This window comes from Pseudophryne corroboree, chromosome 3, assembly GCF_028390025.1.
Source record: "Pseudophryne corroboree isolate aPseCor3 chromosome 3, aPseCor3.hap2, whole genome shotgun sequence".
NCBI lineage: Eukaryota > Metazoa > Chordata > Amphibia > Anura > Myobatrachidae > Pseudophryne > Pseudophryne corroboree.
This window is the reverse complement of record NC_086446.1, coordinates 710115958-710140235: the sequence shown is the minus strand read 5'-3', so window position 1 is coordinate 710140235 and position 24278 is coordinate 710115958. Positions and strand designations below refer to the sequence as shown.

Sequence of the window (24278 nt, the reverse complement as noted above, 5' to 3'; positions counted from 1 at the left end):
AGACCCTTCTCTATTAAGTTAATGGAAGCCCTGGACAACAACATTGCATTCATGTCCTCCTCCCACTCCCTCCCAGTCCCAAACACTATTTTTTTTTCTATAAAAATGTACAATATATCACAAGTATGATGAGCAGGCAGGCAGCGGGCATTGGCGGCATCGGACTGAGATGCAAATAAGTGGCGGAGGGCTAGGTCAGTTGATGGTGGGCGAGTTTGTAAGCCATTGGCGGTGGCAGCGGGCAGCGGCTCAGAGGCAGTAGCGGGCATTGGCTCGGTGGCAGTAGGGGTCATCGGCAGGATTCGTCGGACATTATGGCTGTAGTGCCTCACCAGCCACTGACCTCACCACACGCCACTGATATATATATATAAAATTACATATAGCCCGGCATTCCTCAAATGGTAAATGCGCTCTGATGCCTCCAGTCAGAGCCGGCGCAACCCGCTCAGCAGAGTCTGCAAAGCAGGGAGGCGCTGGCCAAGAGAGGCGCTCTCCCTGCTCTGAGACTCCGCTGCTGTGCGCTGCTGCTGCCGGCTGCCACAGCAACAAGAGGCTCGAGACCAGTCCACCAGCAGATCTTCCCTCCCTCCTCCTACCAGCAGAACACGCAAGGGGGGGGGGGATTCACTCCATCGTCCGCACAGGCTGGCCACTTTCACTTTCTATTCCACGTCCTGGCTGCAGCGGCAGCCTGCTTGTGATTTATGACATGAAGCTGTTCTCCGTTCTCCCTGCTCTCCAGCCCTCCCCCTCTACAACATGCTGATGCAGGGGCTTGAGTGTGGTCAGAGCAGGCCGAGTTTAACTCTTTGAAACCTGTTTTCTAATGTATTGAAGAATGCTGCTGCTGTAAGTGTGTGCTTTCTATATATTTTTTTGGTTACCAGAGCTCTATCTATCTAGGGGGTGGGGGGAAGAGAGCAATTATTATATGTATAAGTGGCACCGAAACTGTGGGCATGTGTATAAGTAGCACACATGTATATGTGTAACTGTATACGTGACACTGATACCGTGGGCATTATTATGTGTGTAAGCGGCACTGCTACCATGGGCATTATTGTGTGTGTAAGCGGCACTGCTACTGTGGGCATTATTGTGTGTGTAAGCGGCACTGATACCGTGGGCATTATTGTGTGTGTAAGCGGCACTGCTACCGTGGGCATTATTGTGTGTGTAAGCGGCACTGATACCGTGGGCATTATTATGTGTGTAAGCGGCACTGCTACCGTGGGCATTATTGTGTGTGTAAGCGGCATTGCTACCGTGGGCATTATTGTGTGTGTAAACGGCACTGCTACCGTGGGCATTATTGTGTGTGTAAGCGGCACTGCTACCGTGGGCATTATTATGTGTGTAAGCGGCACTGCTACCGTGGGCATTATTATGTGTGTAAGCGGCACTGCTACCGTGGGCATTATTATGTGTGTAAGCGGCACTGCTACCGTGGGCATTATTGTGTGTGTAAGCGGCACTGATATCATGGGCATTATTATGTGTATAAGCGGCACTGATATCATGGGCATTATTATGTGTATAAGCGGCACTGCTACCGTGGGCATTAGTGTGTGTGTAAGCGGCACTGATATCATGGGCATTATTATGTATATAAGCGGCACTGATATCATGGGCATTATTATGTGTATAAGCGGCACTGATACCGTGGGCATTATTGTTTGTATAAGCGGCACTGCTACCGTGGGCATTATTATGTGTAACTGTATACGTGGCACTGATACCGTGGGCATTATTATGTGCTATCATGGGAATTGTGTATATGGGGCACTACTGTGTAGCATAACGTGAATATGGGGCAGTACTGTGTGACGTAATATGAAATAGGGGCTCTACATACTGACGATACTTTTGTGCTACTGTGTGGTGTAATTAGAATTTGGGGTACAATTGTGTGGGCACACCCCTTCCTTGTGAGACCTCACTTGCCTTCAGTGTGTGCTTTCCCTTTATTAAGTATTGGAGAGAGGGCGCAAATTTATAGTTTGCAGGGAGGCGCCAAACACCCTAGCACCGGCCCTGCCTCCAGTGTATATATATATATATATATATATATATACACAGTATATATATACAGTATCCGGAGGTGCGGCACTCCTGGCGGCTTGGAAAATGACTTTTATTCCGTCATTTTCATCAGGTATGAAAATGACGGAATAAAAGTCTTTGAAACATTGTCTTCACATGCTGCTATACAGACTTTTTTCTCCAAGCCGCCAGGAGTGCCACACCTCCGGATCAGAGCCGGATTAAGGGGGGGTCACAGGGGGTAAGTACCCCGGGGCCCCCTAATCTAAGAGGGCCCCCCACCACTCACGGATCGAATCTTAAACACCAATCCGCAGTGCCGCAACAGCAGGCACTAGCAGCCGTCATACTGACAGCGCCGCACTGCTGTTGTGCCGCCAGCGACCGCCAAATTTGAAAGCCTGCACTGGCTCTCAGTGTAATTAACTGGCCGCACGGTTGCTGGGGATTCACCAGAGATCTCCGATGGTTTATAGACACGCCCTCTTCTGTAAGGGGGCAGAGCTCAGCCAGGCTGCATGCATTCTTCTCCCTTATTTCCGGCCGGCGCCTGGGTGCGCTTTGACTTTATGACGCTGCGGAGAATCCAGAGGAGGCAGTCATACTGAAGGACGAATGCACTGAAGCTGGTGAGTTTGGGCAGTGTGCACCACAGAGCCGCGCGGGAGGGTAGGTCGCGCATCTCTACTACATGACAGTATTTCCATAAGTAATCTGAGTGCAGCCACTTTCTAGCCTGCATAAATGGAGCCTTAAAAAATGTACTATAAAAGAGACTAGTAGAAGTACTGTAGATGTTACCTACTAAAATCGTCACAGCTTCTTTCTAATGGCTTGACTGTAACACTGCATACTCATGTATGGCTTATATTGATGAAGGTCTACCAATATATAACACCAGTGGTTAATGCACCTTTGCGACATGTCAGACTAGTATAATTAACAAAATATTCCTGGACCTGTAATAAGGTAATGTGTAGCAATTGTTTTTACTGGACTAGCTCAAATCTATAACCAGACCCTTAATATTACCCTGAATACTGCAGCAAATTATGTAATAACAGGTTTAGGGTTTTAGATTAATTCTCTCTAATGTTGTTCTCTCCTGGTGTAACCCAGGCCCATATACTACTGTTCTCTCCTGGTGTAACCCAGGCACAGGTGTAGTATGGCTGACCGGCGGACAGGAGACCGCCGGTCAGCTTACCGACGCCGGGATCCCGGCAGCATTCTGACGCCGGGCGGGGAGGGGCGAGTGCAGCAAGCTCCTTGCGGGCTCGCTGCGCTTGCCACGCTGCGGGCTCGGTGGTGACCTGCGGTCACCACGGGTTCTATTCCCACTCTATGGGTGTCGTGGACACCCACGAGTGGAAATAGTCCCTGTTGGTCGGCATGCCGACCATCGGAATAGTGAGGGGTCGGGATGGTGAAGGAGGTCATGTGACTGTCGGTCTCCCGACCGCCGGTCACATGAATACCACCCCCCAGGCACATGTACTCCTGGTGTAACCCAGGTGCATATACTACTGTTCTCTCCCGGTGTCTGACCTATATCCCCCTTCATTCCCACGGACATGATGAACTACTGATTAAATTATGTATGTATGATTAGTTTGTGGGGAAAACTTTGGGGCCCCCCTGTCTTAAAAGCACCGGGCCCCCCAAAGCCTTAATCCGGCTCTGCTCCGGATACTGTATGTAATATATTGTGAGGGCCCCCGGTGCATTTGACTGTTTATTAGGAGAGCCGGGCAATATGTACATATATAGATATAGAGATAGATATATAGATGTAGATATATATATATATATATATATATATATATATATATATATATATATATATATATATATATATATATATACACAAGAATAGCCGGCACTCTCTCCTAGTGTAAAATGATGCCTTGGTGCCTCCCAAGCTGGTTTGGCAACCGGATACAATGTGGGAAATGGTGGCACTCACAGGACTTGTTCCAATAATAAATGACACAGCGGTCAAGAATCAAAAGTCAACGTTTCGTTAATTTAATAACGTCATCAGGATACAAACAGAACAAAAGACACAATTTATAGCCACTTACCCCACCTTGTGTGTCCCTGCCATCGCCGTCGGCGCCGGGTCCTGTGACAATACCCTCCGGCGCTGCGCACTTCCTGTGCGCCCAGCCCCGTCTGGCGGTTGCTAGGGAACCAAACCACAATAACAGTGATAGCATGAATGGAAACAGCGCGAGCACTGATGCGCTGTTTCCATTCATGCTGTCACTGTTATTGTTCTGTTTGTATCCTGATGACGTTATTAAATTAACGAAACGTTGACTTTTGATTCTTGACGCTGTGTCATTTATTATTGGAACAAGTCCTGTGAGTGCCACCATTTCCCACATTATATATATATATATATATATATATATATATATATATATATATACTGTAGATATATATGTGTGTGTGTGTGTGTGTGTGTGTGTGTGTGTGTGTGTGTGTGTGTGTGTGTGTGTGTGTGTGTGTGTGTGTGCCCTCCAAATTGGTAGTAACATTTGCAAAGAGACAAGGCATCACTCCGAGTCTTTGAAGCAATTCACAAAGGTGTATTAAACACTCATCTTATACACCAACATTTCCGGGCTTCCCATGCCGCCGCCCTGCCGCCGCGATCAGTCCTTCTCTGCACCTCCGCCTCCTCCGCACCATGCCGGCCACAGCCTCCTCATCCACTGCACCACAGACCACAGCATCCTCAGCACCGCCGCTGCTAAATACTGTAGGTAATCTTACCCTGCTGCTTTTCTATCTCCCTAGTCCCTACTGTATGCCCTTGCTGTCCCTCCCTCTGTCACTCTCCCTGTCCCTATGTCCCTGCTCATTCTGTGTGCTATAATGTGAATTTCGGCTCATACTGTGTGCTATAATGTGAATTTCGGCTCATTCTGTGTGCTATAATGTGAATTTCGGCTCATTCTGTGTGCTATAATGTGAATTTCGGCTCATTCTTTGTGCTATATTGTGAATTTCGGCTCATTCTGTGTCGTATAATGTGAATTTCGGCTCATACTGTGTGGTATAATGTGAAAGGGGCATCAGTACTAGGTAGTATAAGGGGTCCTACAATTGTGGTGCATAATGTGTATAAGGGGTATATGGTGTGGTAAACTACACTGAAGGACACGCATCCTTTTGAGTGGCCACGCCCCCTTCCCTGGAGGCACCTGCATAATTGCAACCTTCACTTTTCCATACCCCCACTTCAAAATTTCCGCTTCGACCACTGTACATAGGTATATATATATCTGAAAGTAGAGGAAGAAACAGCAGAGCGCCTATAGTGTAGTATCCCTTAAATTAGTTTTCGTCACACGCAAGAATAATATTGCGTACCGGATTACGGCTTGACTCACTGCCTATCGGTCCCCTTGGTCTTCTAGTCCACGTCTCTGTCGGAATCTAGATAGAGTCAGGAGACAGGGAATCGCTATATAGCGTAGTAGTTACTCGGAAGTTAGTGTCAATTTTTACGTCTCACATAAAATTACATGCGTACCAGATAAAACAATAATTTGTGCATGTCAGTATGAATACTTAAGTCCTGGTCCTCATCAGAGGGTGGCGGTCATCTGGAGACCTTTGGATGATATAGTAATGCTCCAATCAATAATTCTTATAAGAAGTTATAAATTTATTAGATATACAGAAGTTATAAAAAAAGGGTCAAATTGCAGAGCTTTTAAATGACATGAGTGTCAGCAATGGTAGGTCGGCAAGTCGGTAGTTCCGTGTCTATAGTGTAGTGTCAGGGATATTTTATCCAGCCTCCTTTATCCTTTCATTCAAGACTCCCACCCCTGAACTCTATATACAGACTCTGCTTACCCCAGCTCCACTCCTATCTGTGTGTCCACCCAATCCCCTGTAATCTCTTTGCCCTATTGTCTTCTACCTTACTAGGTCATTTATGGGTTGTATTTCTGTTACAGGTATACACACACACACACATATACAAATACACACAGCCACATATACACACACACACACTGCCACAAATACACACACTTATATAGAAATACACAGTCACATATACACACACACATATACATAGACACGTAGCCACATATATACATATACACACACAGCCACATATATACTCAGACACACAGCACGATATACACACACTATGCCCCCCCTGACACTCTCCCCAGTCATTCCCTCTTCTCACCAGTTACACCACACACTATGCCCACCCCAGCACTCTCCCCCCTTCCCCAGTCATTACCCCTTCTCACCAGTTGCCGGGCAGCGGGGTGTCAGCATGCGGGATCCAGGCATATGCACTATCAGGTGGAGGGAGCCGGGCAGTGGGATGTCACCATTTGAGAGCCGGAGCCAAGCATATGCGCTGTCAGATGGAGGGAGCCAGAGCCAGGCATACGCGCTGACCATGGGTGGATGCCGAGCAATCAGCGGGAGTCAAGCAGCCTTGGGAGGGCAGTTACCTAGAAAGTATGCAACCAAAATGGAATAAAAATCAAAACATCTCAAAGACAAAGAGAGAAGCCATACAATCATTGAGTGACAAGAGAAATATAGTGATTAAACCGGCAGATAAGTGGGGAGGGGTGGTGGTATTGAATCTTGAGAAGTATGAGATCGAAATAAAAAACAGCTTGATGATAGAGAAACATACACCACCCCCCCAAGGAGTAATCCGAATGAAAGAATAGAGAGAGATCTAAAAATTCTAACTACTAAATATTAGTGCTGAGCGGGTTCGGTTCCTCGGAAACCAAACCCCCCCGAACTTCACCCATTTTACACGGGTCCGAGGTATACTCGGATTCTCCCGTATGGCTCGGTTAATCCGAGCGAGCCCGAACGTCATCATCCCGCTGTCGGATTCTCGCGAGATTCGGATTCTATATAAGGAGCAGCGCGTCACCGCCATTTTCACTCGTGCATTGGAAATGTTAGGGAGAGGACGTGGCTGGCGTCCTCTCCGTTTGTGCTTATTGCTTAATTGTGGGGACTGGGGAGCAGCTGTATTATATAGGAGGAGTACAGTGCAGAGTTTTGCTGACCAGTGACCACCAGTATACGTTGTCTGCCTGAAAAACGCTCCATATCTGTGCTCAGTGTGCTGCATATATCTGTGCTCACACTGCTTTATTGTGGGTACTGGGGACCACCAGTATATTATATAGGAGGAGTACAGTGCAGAGTTTTGCTGACCAGTGACCACCAGTATACGTTGTCTGCCTGAAAAACGCTCCATATCTGTGCTCAGTGTGCTGCATATATCTGTGCTCCAATTGCTTTATTGTGGGTACTGGGGACCACCAGTATATTATATAGGAGGAGTACAGTGCAGAGTTTTGCTGACCAGTGACCACCAGTATATATAGCAGTACGGTACGGAAGGCCACTGCTCTACCTACCTCTGTGTCGTCAAGTATACTATCCATCTAGATTCTATACCTGTGGTGCATTTTAGTTTTGCAGTTTGCTGACAGTGACCACCAGTATATATAGCAGTACGGTACGGAAGGCCACTGCTCTACCTACCATTTCTGTTGTCAAGTATACTATCCATCTAGATTCTATACCTGTGGTGCATTTTAGTTTTGCAGTTTGCTGACAGTGACCACTAGTATATATAGCAGTACAGTACGGAAGGCCACTGCTCTACCTACCTCTGTGTCGTCAAGTATACTATCCATCTAGATTCTATACCTGTGGTGCATTTTAGTTTTGCAGTTTGCTGACAGTGACAACCAGTATATATAGCAGTACGGTACGGAAGGCCACTGCTCTACCTACCTCTGTGTCGTCAAGTATACTATCCATCTAGATTCTATACCTGTGGTGCATTTTAGTTTTGCAGTTTGCTGACAGTGACCACCAGTATATATAGCAGTACGGTACGGAAGGCCATTGCTCTACCTACCTCTGTGTCGTCAAGTATACTATCCATCTAGATTCTATACCTGTGGTGCATTTTAGTTTTGCAGTTTGCTGACAGTGACCACCAGTATATATAGCAGTACGGTACGGAAGGCCACTGCTCTACCTACCTCTGTGTCGTCAAGTATACTATCCATCTAGATTCTATACCTGTGGTGGATTTTAGTTTTGCAGTTTGCTGACAGTGACCACCAGTATATATAGCAGTACAGTATGGAAGGCCACTGCTCTAACTACCTCTGTGTCGTCAAGTATACTATCCATCTAGATTCTATACCTGTGATGCCTTTTAGTTTTGCAGTTTGCTGACAGTGACCACCAGTATATATAGCAGTACGGTACGGAAGGCCACTGCTCTACCTACCTCTGTGTTGTCAAGTATACTATCCATCTAGATTCTATACCTGTGGTGCATTTTAGTTTTGCAGTTTGCTTACAGTGACCACCAGTATATATAGCCGTACGGTACGGAAGGCCACTGCTCTACCTACCTCTGTGTCATCAAGTATACTATCCATCCATACCTGTGGTGCATTTCAGTTGTGCGCAGTATATATAGTAGTAGGCCATTGCTATTGATACTGGCATATAATTCCACACATTAAAAAATGGAGAACAAAAATGTGGAGGTTAAAATAGGAAAAGATCAAGATCCACTTCACCTCGTGCTGAAGCTGCTGCCACTAGTCATGGCCGAGAGGATGAAATGCCATCAACGTCGTCTGTCCAATGTCATAGTAGAGAGCATGTAAAATCCAAAAAACAAAAGTTCAGTAAAATGACCCAAAAATTAAAATTGAAAGCGTCTGATGAGAAGCGTAAACTTGCCAATATGCCATTTACGACACGGAGTGGCAAGGAACGGCTGAGGCCCTGGCCTATGTTCATGGCTAGTGGTTCAGCTTCACATGAGGATGGAAGCACTCATCCTCTCGCTAGAAAACTGCAGTGCCACTCCTAGATGGGCCAGGTGTTTGTGTCGGCCACTTGGGTCGCTTAGCTTAGTCACACAGCGACCTTGGTGCGCCTCTTTTTTTCTTTGCATCATGTGCTGTTTGGGGACTATTTTTTTTAAGTGCCATCCTGCCTGACACTGCAGTGCCACTCCTAGATGGGCCAGGTGTTTGTGTCGGCCACTTGGGTCGCTTAGCTTAGTCACACAGCTACCTCATTGCGCCTCTTTTTTTCTCTGCATCATGTGCTGTTTGGGGACTATTTTTTGAAGTGCCATCCTGTCTGACACTGCAGTGCCACTCCTAGATGGGCCAGGTGTTTGTGTCGGCCACTTGTGTCGCTTAGCTTAGCCATCCAGCGACCTCGGTGCAAATTTTAGGACTAAAAATAATATTGTGAGGTGTGAGGTGTTCAGAATAGACTGAAAATGAGTGTAAATTATGGTTATTGAGGTTAATAATACTATGGGATCAATATGACCCCCAAATTCTATGACTGTTTTTGAGGGTTTTTTGTAAAAAACACTCGAATCCAAAACACACCCGAATCCGACAAAAAAATTTCCAGGGAGGTTTTGGCAAAACGCGTCCGAATCCAAAACATGGCCGCGGAACCGAATCCAAAACCAAAACACAAAACCTGAAAAATTTCCGGTGCACATCTCTACTAAATATAAAAATGAAAGAATTTTAACAGAAAAAGAGGAAAGCTATATTAATATAAAGAACCTCACCCTGCCAGTGTTCTATATTTTGCCCAAGATTCATAAAGATCTCGAGAATCCCCCTGGGAAGCCCATTGTGGCAGGAACAGATTCGGTCACATCTAATCTATCTCATTTTATTGATTATGATCTCCAGCCCTAAGTTTTAAAAACCAGATCTTGTATAAAAGACACCATGGATATTCTCCAGAAATTAGATGGATTTAAATGGCAATCTAATTTTATTTTAGGAACTGCAGATGTGAGCAGCTTGTATACAATTATTGATCACGAGAAAGGGATACAAGCTGCAGAGTACCATCTTAGGAACAGTATGGTGGAGGAGGAGAAGATACGCTTCATTTTAGAAAGTATCACATTTAATTTAAATAATATTTTTTTTTCTGGCATGATGAAGGTTTTATCAACAGAAAAAAGGCACGGCTATGGGCACAGTTTGCCCCAGCGTATGCCAACCTTTTTATGAGCTTGTGGGAGGATGAGAAGATATGGGCAGCCAATAATCCATTTTTAGAAAATATTAAACTTTGGTATAGATTCATAGATGATATTATTTTTATATGGGAAGAAGATGAGCAGCTTTTAGATTCCTTTTGTACTGCTTTGAATGTTAATGATTTTAATATATTTTTAACAGTCACCACCAGCCAAACAGAAATTCACTTTTTAGACCTCATATTATATATAGAAGAAGGCTCTCTCAAAACAAAATCCTTTTTTAAAACCACAGACAGTAATTCGTACAATTCTACTAAAAGTAACCACCATCCAAGTTGGATAAAGAATGTCCCAAAGGGCCAAATTAGGAGGATGAGACGTAATTGTATGGATATGGATATTTTTAAAGAACAATCAGAAAATTTGCAACACAAATTTGTAGCGAAGGGATACAATGGATTTGTAATGGATAAACATATTGAAGATCTAGTAAACGTAGAAAGGAAAGATCTTCTAAAGCCAAGTATCGATAAAAAGAACAACTATAAACGGTGGAATTCCATAGATGTGGGTTATGTATAATGTGTGGGCACTATACTTTTCAATCAAGCAAAACAGAAGATTTTAAATCTACAGTAACAGGGACCATTTATTGTATTAATGATTTTATTACCTGTAATACTAAAAACTGTGTTAATCTTATGGAATGCAGCTGTGGACTGCAATATATTGGTCGGACATCAAGTCCCCTGAAGGATCGGTGGGCGGAGCATTGTTGCAACATCAAGAAGGGGTATGAAAATCACTTGGTGTCCAACCATTTTAAAGAAATGCATAATAACTGTATGGCATTAACAAGAGTTTTGGGAATAAAAGTGGTTCAGACTCATTGGAGAAAAGTAATATAGAAGAGGTCCTGGCTCAAACAGAAATGAAGTGGATTTATGATATGGGATCTTTAGCCCCACGGGGACTCAATCTTGAATTTTAACTGAAGTGGTTTTTATAATCCATCCCATGCGAAAATTTATTATATCCACCATTTTATTATATTTATTTATTTATTCATTATATTTATTAATTGGTATATATTTATATTCATGAAATTTACATCCACTTCCTATAAATGTAATAATGGTTATGACTATAATGCACAGATCATGGATGACAGAGGGTGAGAAGAGGAAGGAGAGAGTGTTATACAGAGGGAGAAGAGGCAGGAGAGAGTGTTATACAGAGTGAGATATGAGGAAGAAGAGTTATATAGAGGGAGAGAGGAGGAAGGAGAGTGTTATATAGAGGGAGCGAGGAGGAAAGAGATGCTGTTATACAGAGGGTGAGAAGAGGAAGGAGAGGTTGTTATACAGAGTGAGAAGAGGAAGGAGAGAGTGTTATACAGAGGGTGAGAACAGGAAGGAGAGAGTGCTATACAGAGGGTGGGAACAGGAAGGAGGGAGTGCTATACAGAGGGTGAAGAGGGAGGATAGAGTGTTATACAGAGGGAGATACGAGGAAGGAGAGGTTGTTAAACAGAGGTAGAGAGGAAAGGAGAGGGTGTTATACAGAGGGAGAGATAAGGAAGGAGAGAGTGTTATACAGGGGGAGAGATAAGATAGGGGAGAGTTATACAGGGGGAGAGATAAGATAGGGGATAGTTATACAGGGGGAGAGATAAGATAGGGGTGAATGATATACAGGGGGAGAGATAAGATAGGGGAGAGTGTTATACAGAGGGAGAGATAAGATAGGGGATAGTTATACAGGGGGAGAGATAAGATAGGGGTGAATGATATACAGGGGGAGAGATAAGATAGGGGAGAGTGTTAAACGGGGAGAGATAAGATAGGGGAGACTGTTATACAGGGGGAGAGTTAAGATAGGGGAGAGTATTGTGGCAAACACTTAGAACCTGCCCGTGCCGGCCCTTATCTCCCCCAGTTCGCTGGGTCAAAAGAGGTAGGTGGCTTTCATGGGCCCCTCCCAATAAAGTTTTCCCCAAATTTGTCAAATAAATCTTCGGTACCGATCCTGTTCGTGGACGCCAAGTTGTGATAGCCGGGCAGCGGCCGCTCCATCAGTTATTTTTAAAAAAAGCATTGCACACCAGGCCATGTCATCACATAAGCAAGCAGTTTATTCACAGTTCAGACAGGGTTATCACGACAGTAACATTTAACTCCTTGTTCTCCTCTCCAGCGCAATATTCATATGGGTTACATCAAGTTACATCTCCTTTCATTTGCTTCACGGGCAATAACAGCATTTACAGTGATGTGACATCATTACAGTACAGTACATACCAGCGCAGTCTCTGGGAATCAGTAGTGCGGCTTTCGCAAACTGAAATTCATTTTAGTGTGCTCTCCCCCATTCGCTAGGGGCTCTATCTATACGGGATCTCATGTACACGTTACTGGGGGCCTTCCGCCAAACGTGGTTCCTACCACTCACCCAGCTCGTCCTATCCCGCAGACTCACACCTCCCGTCCTGCTTCTTGGGTACCCCTGAAGGTCCTTTGTTCCTGGTTCCTTCCACTGTACTCTGCATACTGTGGCTCTCACACTGCACTCTCCATCTCTCACTGAAGCTGCTGGCTCTCCCTCTCTTCATAGCAACACCCACACGCTGCTCTTCTTTCCATCATGCCAGGGACTGTGGAGTGCCATTCTTGTTCCACAGTCCCCAGCCTGCGTTTCTCCTGGACACTTAGCCTGTGCCTTCCATCCTCAGTCCTCAGCTCACACTGAACTGTCCTGTGCTCTGTTCCTTCTTCTAAAATCCCCCTGCACTTCCTGTCCTAACCCCCTACATGTGGCAGGGTCTGCTAGAACTGGTTTGGGGCCATAAAACTCCCCCACTCACTGATAAGAATTAAATGGCTTTTGGAACTTTCCAATATCTCTTGTCTCCTAACATTCCAGTATGCCACAGTATTATACAGAGGGAGAGATAGGATAGGGGAGAGTTATACAGGGGGAGAGATAAGATAGGGGAGAATGATATACAGGGGGAGAGATAAGATAGGGGAGACTGTTATACAGGGGGAGAGAATTATACAGAGGTAGAGAAGAAGGAGAGTGTTATACAGAGGGAGATGAGGAAGAGAGTGACAGACTAAAGGTGTGTATACACGGTGAGATTTATCCTTGCGATTTTAACTATATAGTCAAAATCGCAAGGAAAGTTAGTGCAAATCGCACTATGGGGGTCATTCCGAGTTGTTCGCTCTGTATTTTTTTCTCGCAACGGAGCGATTAGTCGCTAATGCGCATGCGCAATGTCCGCAGTGCGACTGCGCCAAGTAAATTTGCTATGCAGTTAGGTATTTTACTCACGGCATTACGAGGTTTTTTCTTCGTTCTGGTGATCGTAATGTGATTGACAGGAAGTGGGTGTTTCTGGGCGGAAACTGGCCGTTTTATGGGTGTGTGCGAAAAAACGCTACCGTTTCTGGGAAAAACGCGGGAGTGGCTGGAGAAACGGAGGAGTGTCTGGGCGAACGCTGGGTGTGTTTGTGACGTCAAACCAGGAACGACAAATACTGAACTGATCGCAGATGCCGAGTAAGTGTGGAGCTACTCAGAAACTGCTAAGAAGTGTCTATTCGCAATTTTGCTAATCTTTCGTTCGCAATTTTGATAAGCTAAGATTCACTCCCAGTAGGCGGCGGCTTAGCGTGTGCAATGCTGCTAAAAGCAGCTTGCGAGCGAACAACTCGGAATGACCCCCTATGTTAGGCAGCTTAGGAAAGATAGACTGAGCAGGCAAGTCAATCTTGACTATGGTGGTCAGTTTATCGCAGCGCAGTGATCGGATTGGAACTGCGCATGCGTCGGCGCTGCAGTGTGCCGGCGCATGCCGGATGGCCGAAGGCCATCGCTTCCTAGCGATCGCCTCTGCCTGAGGTGGTCGCTGGGAGGGAGGGGGCGCAGTCCGGCCAACGCAGGCGTGGCAAGAACGTGCTGGGGGGGGGGGGGGGCGCAGTGGCTGCGTGGTGTCACACACAGCCACTGCGACCAGGGGCAGCGACGATCAACTACCAGCCAGCCGCAGGAGCTGCGCTGACCGGGAGTTACTGTGCGATGCTTTTGTACTTGTGCGGGGGGGGGGGGCGGGCGGACTGACATGCGGGGCAGACTAACCCTGTGCTGGGCGTCCCCCCGCATGTCTGGGAAGATGATCGTAGCTGTGCTAAATTTAGCACAGCTACGATCAACTCAGAATCACCCCCTTTATACTGTACTATCTAGAGAAAGTATAGTCAAAATTGGCACTTAGTCAAAATTGCACATAGTTAAAAATTGATGCTTCTGGGCCCTGGGGGAATTCAGGGGAAATTGCAAAGTCAAAATCGAAGATAGTCAAAATCTCACCATGTGTATACACCTTTACACACTCCCTGTCACCTCTCCTGCTCTGGAGTGGACCTTCTGTCTCTTCCTAGGAATACTGCTGCCGGAGCTTGGCTCCGCACCCTGACAGCCTGAGTGCTCAGCTCACCGCAGTGAGGGCTGTCTCACTGTCTCCTCTTCTGCAGTGCTGTACTGTCGGGCCGGCAATAGTAACAGCGCAGTAGCTGCATCACACAGCCAGACCCACTCTGACTGAGTGATCAAACTGGAAGTAAACTACAGCCACCAGCAACCATTGCTGCCAGTAGATTCCAGCATCAAGGGCTGCTGGCTGCCCAGATTTATTCCTATTGAGAGGTCGTGAGGCTGGTGCTGCCAGATAGTGTTCCCACAGTGCACACACCCAGTTACGGCCCTGATTACAGGTGATTACACTAATGGGGCTGCCATCAGAAATTGAGGGGCCCGGGACTGAAAAAATAGACAGCGCGCCCGCCCCCCCCCCCGAAAAAAAAAGATTCTAACGCACCGCCCCACCCCTATGTGATGTCACACATTGTGACGATACATAAAGGTGGAGCATTGCAGATCTGCAGTAATAATGCGCAGGGAGGTCTTGTTTTAATAAGTCCTCCCTGCACATCAGCATGTTGTTGATGCAGAGCCTGGTGCAGCTCTCTATGTATCAGCAGTAGGAGCCAGGAGTGGGGTGGGGGGCCTCTCTGTAAGCGTGCAGGACTCCAGTCCTCCCCGATGGCTGTCCTGGTACCACATGTAAATGTTTAGATGTGTATTGCAGTATCACATGCACTAAACCATACCTCCCAACTGTCCCGAATTTCGCGGGACAGTCCCTGTTTTGGGACTGTCCCGCTGTCCCTCCCGCGGTGCTGGGAGGGGGGAAGCAGTTGGGAGGCTCTGTCACTCGCTGCCCTGCTTAGCAGAGCAGCATTTAATAGACGCTGTGTGCATGTGCACAGCGTCTATTCACTGGAGACAGAAGGAGAGGGGGCATGCCAGCAGCTCACAGAGCGCTGGACATGCCCCCTTAGTGACAAAAAAGGGGGGCGTGACCAGCGATTGCGGCACTGCCACAAAACATGCCCCTTTTGCTTAGTCCACGCCCCCTCATCAACGCGGTCGCATGACTGAAGTGTCCCACGTTCACTGGATGAAATGTATGGTATGATTAAACTGAAGTGTTAATACCATCAGTTCTTACATACAAGGACAAAACTATAATTGTGCAAAGTTCTTGCTGAGGTTACTGGGTAACTACAGATTTGTCCTCAAACATCTATCCTTTTTGCACCATATTAGTAATTTCAAACTTTTTCCTAAATGTAGCATCTTATTCACATCATTGCCACATACAAAAATGCTTAGAGTATACTAGGTGCAGTTTTCATCTGTATTAAAGAAAAAAACATGCGTACTGTAAATGTAACCATACTGTGCTGCATGACCAATACATCAACATTTTTGTACTCTAAAAATAAAGTCAGTATGGGCAGGGGCGGATCCAGAAGAAAATGATAGGGGGGGCACCATGGAAGGGGCAAGTACATTTGCGTGCGGCTTCGGTGCATGTGAGGTGGCGCTTCTTATATAATGCCAGCAGTTGTAGCGCTCATTATGCAATGTCCACTGTACTGGTAGTGCCCCTTATATAGACCCCATAGTAGTGTTGCCCCTTATGCAATGCCCGTATTGCCCCCAGTAGTAATGTTGCCTGTAGTAATGCCCCCAGTCATTTAGCGCCCTAGTAGTTATGCCCCCAGTGGTAATGCCCCTGCAGTTATGACCCCAGTAGTTTACCCTCCCCCCCGTTGCCTGCTTGTAGTTTAGCCACCAGTAGTTATGCCCACCCCTGTAGTTTAGCCCCCAAGTAGTAATGCCCCTGTAGTTACGCTGCCAGTAGTAATGCCCCTGTAGTTACGCCGCCAGTAGTAATGCCCTCCTGTAGTTTGCCCCTAGTAGTTAGCCCCTTTGTAGTTGGCTACCAGTAATAATGTCCCCCAGTAGTGTGCCCCCAGTAGATGCCCCCAGTAATAATGTTCCCCAGTAGTAATGCCCCCTAGGAGTTTGCCCCAATAGATGACCCCCCAGTAGTAATGCCCCCCAGTAATAATGCCCCCAGTTGTGATACACCCAGTAGATGCCACCAGTAATAATGTCCCCCAGTAGTTTGCCCCCAGTAGATGCCCCCCAGTAAAAATGTCCCCCAGTAGTTTGCCCCCAGTAGTAATGCCCCCCAAGTAGTAATGCCCCTTGTTGATGTCCCCCAGTAGTAATGCCCCCAGTAGTAATGCCCCCAGTAGATGTTCCCCCAGTAATAATGCCCTCAGTAGTAATGCCCCCCCACCCAGTAGTAATGTCCCTTGTTAAGGCACCCCAGTAGTAATGCCCCCAGTAGGTGCTCCCCCAGTAATAATGCCCCCAGTAGTAATGCCCCCCACACCCAGTAGTAATATCCCTTGTTGATGCCCCCCAGTAGTAATGTCCCACCCATAGTTTGCCGCCAGTAGATGCCCCCGCTGCACTGAGGAAGAGAAAACACAACATACTTACCGAGCCCCGTTCCCGCTTCCAGACCGCTGCAGTACTCCTCTTGGTGTCCGCTCCTCAGCACTATGAGAGAGACGTCATGACTGACGTCTCTCCCATAGCGCACGCCGCACAGTGACAGCGCCGGAGGCAGGAGCTCAGTACTGAGCTCCTGCCTCTGGCTTTCGGTGAGGAGAGACGGGCGCCCGCTGGTAACACAATCTCAGCGGGCGCCCGTCATCTCCCTGTGCGGTGCCGGGGGTGCGGGGGACGGAGGCCGGAGGCCACAAATGACAGGGGGGGGGGGGGCACGGGCCCGAGTGCCCCCCCCCTGGATCCACCACTGAGTTGCACTGCAGGTGGGGCAGATGTAACATGTAAAGAGAGAGTTAGATTTGGGTGGGTTATATTGTTTATGTGCATGGTAAATACTGGCTGCATAATTTCTACACTACAATTTAGATTTTGTTTGAACACACACCACCTAAATCTAACTCTCTCTGCACATGTTACATCTGTCCAACCTGCACTACAACATGGTGATGCCCAATTGCTAACTTTTTTGGTTTGTTAACAAAACTGAATAACCTCCTATGTTCCTTATAATCTGTATACTCAGCCCTGGTCTGGGACTCCGGGTCGACAACAAAAAGGTCGACACACCTTAGGTCAACGTCAATTGGTCGACACACCTTAGGCCGACATGGACAAAAGGTCGACATAGACAAAGGGTCGACAGGGACAAGGTCGACATGGAAAAAGGTAGACATGAGTTTTTAATGTTTTTTTGTGTTGTTTTCTTCGTAGAGTGACCGGGAACCCCAATTAGTGCACCGTGTCCCCTCGCATGGCTCGCTTCGCTCGCCATGCTTCGGGCATGGTGCCTTCGCTTCGCTCGGCACAGATTACTGTTCCAATCGTAGTCCACGTGGATCATTAAGTATGAAAAGGTTCCAAAAAAGAAAAAAAAAACGTGAAAATCTCCTGTCGACCTTTTTCCATGTCGACCTAAAGTGTGTCGACCAATTGGTGACGACCTAAGGTGTGTCGACCTTTTTGTTGTCAGCCTAGAGTCCGGATACCACTTAGCCCTAGGTTGAGGAGGTAGAGCTAGAACAACATCTACAGTAAGCAGTGCACAGAGCTTATCAGTAGGTACTTCCAATCTAAATTGTACTGTTTATCTGAATATCTGTCTACAGTATGTAAGTCTTTTTTTCTAAATACTGTATGTATTGATATTGTATCTGCAATTTTTCACTTATTTTTAAATGGTGCCACCAAGGGTGGTATCCGTTCAGATGGTCGACCATGTTATGGTCGACAGTCATTAGGTCGACCACTATTGGTTGACATTGACATGGACGCATGGTCGACACATGAAAATGGTCGACACGTGAAAGGTCGATACATGAAAAGGTCGACATGAGTTTTTTTAACTTTTTTTCTTTTGGGGGAACTTTTCCATACTTTACGATCCAGGTGGACTACGATTGGAACGGTAATCTGTGCCTAGCGAAGTGGTAGCGGAGCGAAGGCACCATGCCCGAAGCATGGCGAGCGAAGCGAGCCATGCGAGGGGACGCGGTGCACTAATTGGGGTTCCCAGTCACTTTACGCAAAAAACGACACAAAAAAGGTAAAAAAACTCATGTCGACATTTTCATGTGTCGACCATTTTCATGTGTCAACCATGTGTCCATGTCGACCATGTCAATGTCGACCAATAGTGGTCGACCTAATGACTGTCGACCATAACATGGTCGACCATTCATACCGGAACCAAATTTACTAAGGTGGGAGATTTTTAGAACTGGTGATGTTGCCCATAGCAACTAATCAGATTGTATCTATTATCTTCTAGAAGCAGCTAGATAAATGTTAAGTAGAATCTGATTGGTTTCTATGGGCAACATCACCAGTTCTAAAAAACTCCAACCTTAGTAAATTTACCCCCAAGTGTCTATAGTGCAGTCAGGGCCGGTGCTAGGGTATTCGGTGCCTCCCTGCAAACTATAATTTTTCGCCCTCCCTTAACTTATAAACGGACAGCACACACGGCAAGCATACACTGCAAAAAAGGGGGTGTGGTCTCACAAAGAAGGGGCATGTGTAATACCCTGGAACTGCAAGCACAAGGCAACTGTGGCAATACAGGTGCCAGCATGACTGTGTAATAAAAGTAAAAGGTTTGCTGGAGTTGCATAGAACTGAGCCAGCAGCCTACAGCTTGCAGCACAGAATGGGTTAACAGCCCAGCTCACAGCAAGACAGATCAGTCTGCAAATAGCAAAGGCATGACTCGCCAATTTGCAGCTCAGCGCGGGAAATCCCAGATGGAATGTTTCCCCGGGAATAAAAGGTTACAAAAGGCTGTCATGCAGCAGCAGCATGGTCTTTGCAGCCCAGAAGCAGGAAGTGTTAGCAGAAGCACGTGTGTTAGCTAGCAGAAGCGTTAAGGGGTTAGCCAGAAAAATGTAGTCTCAGTGAGAGCTTCTTACATGTTCATGTGGGGAAAGATGCCAGACACAGCAAGGCACCTGACAGAGACCGCAGTGTGAGAGCAGCAGTACTCAGAATCCAGTGAAAGGGTGATGCCAGGGCAAGAGTGTGTTACAGGTGGGAGTCTCTGGAGAGGATGTATCTGGGTGAGTGGTCGGAAGCCACGCGGTATGATTAGAAGCCCCCCATGGACAAGAGTCCTCGCTATGGAAGAGAGAGAGATGGTAACCTGGTATGTGTAGCACTACTGATCACAGAATGCCATGGTACCAGAGGCGGAACTACTGCCAGTGCAACCAGTGCGTTGCACTGGGGCCCGCCACTGTCCAGGCGCCCAAAGCATGTAATGAGTCAAACTGACTCATTACATGTCGCTGTGTGCTGCGGGCAACTGCTGCCTGCAGCACACAGCCACCCGCAGGACACAGGAGAGGAGCACAGCGCAGCGGTCACGGGGGTAAGGAGAAGGAGGGAGGTGGAGGAGGGAGCCACAGCAGCGCTTTGTTACTGGTTGAGGCGCTGCTGCTGTCCCTCTACTTCACTATAGGCTGTCTTCCGCCGCTGTGAAGCGCATCCCAGCCATTCACAGCGGCGGAGAACAGCCTATAGTGAAGCAGAGGGACAGCAGCAGCAGCGCCTCCACCAATAACACAGCGCTGCTGCGGCTCCCTCCTCCTCCTTCTCTCCTGCCCGGGAATCGTGATCCATCTCTGCCAGAAGCTGCACCAAGGAGCCTGAGCCAGCGGAGAGGGTAAGTATAATTCTTTCTTTCTTTCTTTCTTTCTTTCTCTTTCTTCATGTGCAAAAAGGGGGACTGTCTGCCGTGATGTGTAAAAAGGGGGAATCTGCCTGCCGTAATGTGTAAAAAGGGGGGATCTGCCTGACATAATGTGTAAAAAGGGGGAATCTGCCTGCCGCAATGTGTAAAAAGGGGGAATCTGCCTGACGTGATGTGTAAAAAGGGGGAATCTGCCTGCCGTGATGTGTAAAAAGGGGACGCTGTCTGCCACAATGTGTAACAAGGGCACGATGTCTGCCGTAATGTGTAAAAAGGGGACGCTGTCTGCCGTTATGTGTAAAAAGGGCACGCTGTCTGCCATTATGTGTAAAAAGTGTACGCTGTCTGCCGTTATGTGTAAAAAGGGCACGCTGTCTGCCGCTATGTGTAAAAGGGGCACGCTGTCTGCCGTTATGTGTAAAAAGGGGGACGCATGACTGCCGTAATGTGTAAAAAGGGGACGCTGTCTGCCGTAATGTGTAAAAGAGGAATCTGTCTGCCGTAAGGTGTAAAAGGGTCTCTACCTGGTGTAGTGGTGCTACTGTGCGGCGTAATTTGAATAATGGAGACTACTGTGCACCGTTTTATGAATTGATATTATTTTGTGGCCACACCCCTTCACCACGAAGCCAAGCCACTATGTATTTTTGCACGCGCCTACGGCGCGCACTGCCCCTGTTTTGCATGCAGGGGTGGGGCTCCGATGCCGTTTCTTGCACACAGTGCTAAAATGTCTAGTTACGGCACTGTTGCTAGGTATCCATTTCTCTGGCCCCGAGCAGGTCCCCCTCACCAGATCCTCACCAGGGGTGAGGGGGTGAACTTGGTTGGGATGGGGGGGGGGGGGGGCAAAGCATTTTGTCGCACCTGGGCCCGCCGCTCGCTAGTTCCGCCACTGCCTGGTACGTATTGCTGTGCGCCATATTCATGCCACTGTAATTAAGTGATGCGCTGGAGGAGGTGCCCTGATATGTGTGTTGAGGAGTGTTCAGAAGTTATCCCTGCTATATCCCTGCTTTGATGTTAAAATAAACCGTTATTCTGTTTTATGAGATGGCCTGGCGCCCAATTCTTTATGCGCTGCACCGACACCTGTAGTCCACTCCCACAATGCAACTGTAATTAAACGGGTGGTCTTCAGTATGCCGAATGTCGGGATCCCGGCGCACAGTATACCGGCGCTGGAATCCCGACACCCGGCATACCGACAGCTATTCTCCCTCGTGGGGGTCCACGACCCCCCTGGAGGGAGAATAAAATAGTGTGGCGCGCGTAGCGCGACACCGTGCCCGCAGCGTGGCGAGCGCAGCGAGCCCGCAAGGGCCTCCTTTGCGCTCGCCACGCTGTCGGTATGCCGGCGGTCTGGCTCCCGGCGCCGGTATGCTGGTCGCCGGGAGCCCGACCGCCGGCATACCATACTACACCCAATTATACACCTGATTATTCTGTGTCTGAACCCATGACCAGCCGGGGCAGAGCAAGTTTGATGCAGCATACACAGTGACTGCGGTTTTGCATACCTAGTACCAGTGGGGTTTTACACATGGCCTCATACTATTACCTTCAATTCAAATTATTCCACACAGTAGCACAATCTTATTCACATTACACTGCACGTAGTCCCCATGATTCATATTACACCACAACGTTGCACCATAAAGTAATATCCCTTAGATACATTACACCACACAGTAGTAACTCTTATACACAATTTCCACAGTGGTGCCCCTTATACTCAATACCTTCGTAGCAGTATAGGCCCCTGGGTAAGGCAATGCACAGGGGCCCCTACCCTATTGGCTGCAGCTGTGATGTCGAGGGGAGGGAGAGGTGGCCAGGAACATATGCAGGACATGATTTTTAGGGAGGGGGCTTATATATGTATTTTCTAACAATAACAAAACAGTGGAGTTTAAGTTCGTGTATTGATCAATGCATTTAATAATAATAATTATTATTATTTTATTTATATAGCGCTCTTTCTCCAATAGGACTCAAGGCGCTTAATAGATACATAGCATAATATAGTACAGAAAATATGTAGTACACTTAAGCCTGCAGCCACCGGCAAGGAACCCCACTATACTGCAGGTCCTACTCTATTGCTCAAAATAATCAGGGGTGCCCTCAAAGGTCCAGGGATAGGACCGAAACGTCGATGTGAACATATGCTATTTTATTGATGTGACATGAATAAAACACATTAAGAAGACTGGTGAGTTTGGGTGGTCTTCAGTATGCCGGCTGTTGGGATCCCGGCGTTCAGTATACCGGCGCCAGAATCCCGACACTCGGCATACCGACAATTATTCTCCCTCTTGGGGGTCAACGACCCCCCCCCCCCCCTGGAGGGAGAATAAATTGTGTGGCACGCATAGCGCGCCACCGTGCCCCCAGCGAGTCAGCAAGGGGCTCATTTGCGGTCGCCCAGCTGCCTGTATGCCGGCGGTCGGGATCCCGGCCGCCAGCATCCCATACTACACCCGTGAGTCCACCCCTGATTTTGTAGTTTTGTATTTAAAGGGATATATGTGGATGTAACTCTGGGGGAGAGTTAGATGGAGGGTGAATGCAGGAATGCTGAGGGGAAGTTAGAGGGAGGATGAGGGCAGGGACGCTGTGGGGGGAGTTAGGGGGATGGTGAAGGCAGGGATGCTGGGGGGGAGTTAGGGGGATGGTGAAGGCAGGGACGCTGGGGGGAAGTTAGAGGGAGGATGAGGGCAGAGACGCTGTGGGGGGGAGTTAGGGGGATGGTGAAGGCAGGGACGCTGGGGGGGAGTTAGGGGGATGGTGAAGGCAGGGATGCTGGGGGGGAGTTAGGGGGATGGTGAAGGCAGGGACGCTGGGGGGAAGTTAGAGGGAGGATGAGGGCAGAGACGCTGTGGGGGGGAGTTAGGGGGATGGTGAAGGCAGGGACGCTGTGGGGGAGAGTTAGAGGGAGGGTGAATGCAGGAATGTTGGGGGGAAGTTAGAGGGAGGATGAGGGCAGAGACGCTGTGGGGGGGAGTTAGGGGGATGGTGAAGGCAGGGACGCTGTGGGGGAGAGTTAGATGGAGGGTGAATGCAGGAATGCTGGGGGGAAGTTAGAGGGAGGATGAGGGCAGAGACGCTGTGGGGGGGAGTTAGGGGGATGGTGAAGGCAGGGACGCTGGGGGGGAGTTAGGGGGATGGTGAAGGCAGGGACGCTGGGGGGAAGTTAGAGGGCGGATGAGGGCAGAGACGCTGTGGGGGGGAGTTAGGGGGATGGTGAAGGCAGGGACGCTGTGGGGGGAGAGTTAGATGGAGGGTGAATGCAGGAATGCTGGGGGGAAGTTAGAGGGAGGATGAGGGCAGGGACGCTGTGGGGGGGAGTTAGGGGGATGGTGAAGGCAGGGACGCTGGGGGGGAGTTAGGGGGAAGGTGAAAGCAGGGACACTGAAGGAGAGTTAGAGGGACAGTGAGGGCGTGTAAGACATACAGTACTTCTCCTGACATGCTTTCTGTAGAATTTTATTTCAAATTATGTGTATATAAATGTGTGTGTGTTCGTGTGTAACATTAAAAATTATATATTTATTAGAATAAAAGAATGCAGCTAAATCTAAGTGTGGGATGACAATCAAACTTCATATGTAGAGTATATGCTATGCAACGAGTGTCCGTTACTGTCACTTACAGTACATGATATTGGTTGAATCAATGCCTCCTCGCTTCTTCTGGGACAAGCAGCTGTTGGCTCTCTGATGCCTCCTCCCGGGCTCCGCCTCCCATGTGTGCTTCTTTAAATCCACGGGTAGCTGCGGCATCACGTGATGATGTCACGCTAGGAGCAAAGCCTAACCCTCCCCCTGCAATGACTAACCGGGGAGGAGCTCCTGGTTTAATGAAGCACACACGGGAGGCGGAGCCCGGGACGGGACTCGGACCTGCTAGTTTAATCTGGGCAGGCAGCAACAGCGGATGCTTATTATATTTAAAAACGTATGCTATATCGATAAG

At 47.9% G+C, this 24278-nt stretch overlaps 1 long non-coding RNA gene across 1 annotated transcript; it reads right to left on the bottom strand.

The window, feature by feature from the left end:
- Nucleotides 1–5424: 5424 nt before the first annotated feature.
- LOC135058190 (uncharacterized) lies at nt 5425–24036 on the bottom strand. The gene is made up of 3 exons (XR_010244665.1): nt 23956–24036; nt 6330–6539; nt 5425–5493 (listed from the first exon to the last, which is right to left on the bottom strand). It is a non-coding gene; the product is annotated as an uncharacterized LOC135058190 (long non-coding RNA).
- Between the last annotated feature and the right edge of the window lie 242 nt (nt 24037–24278).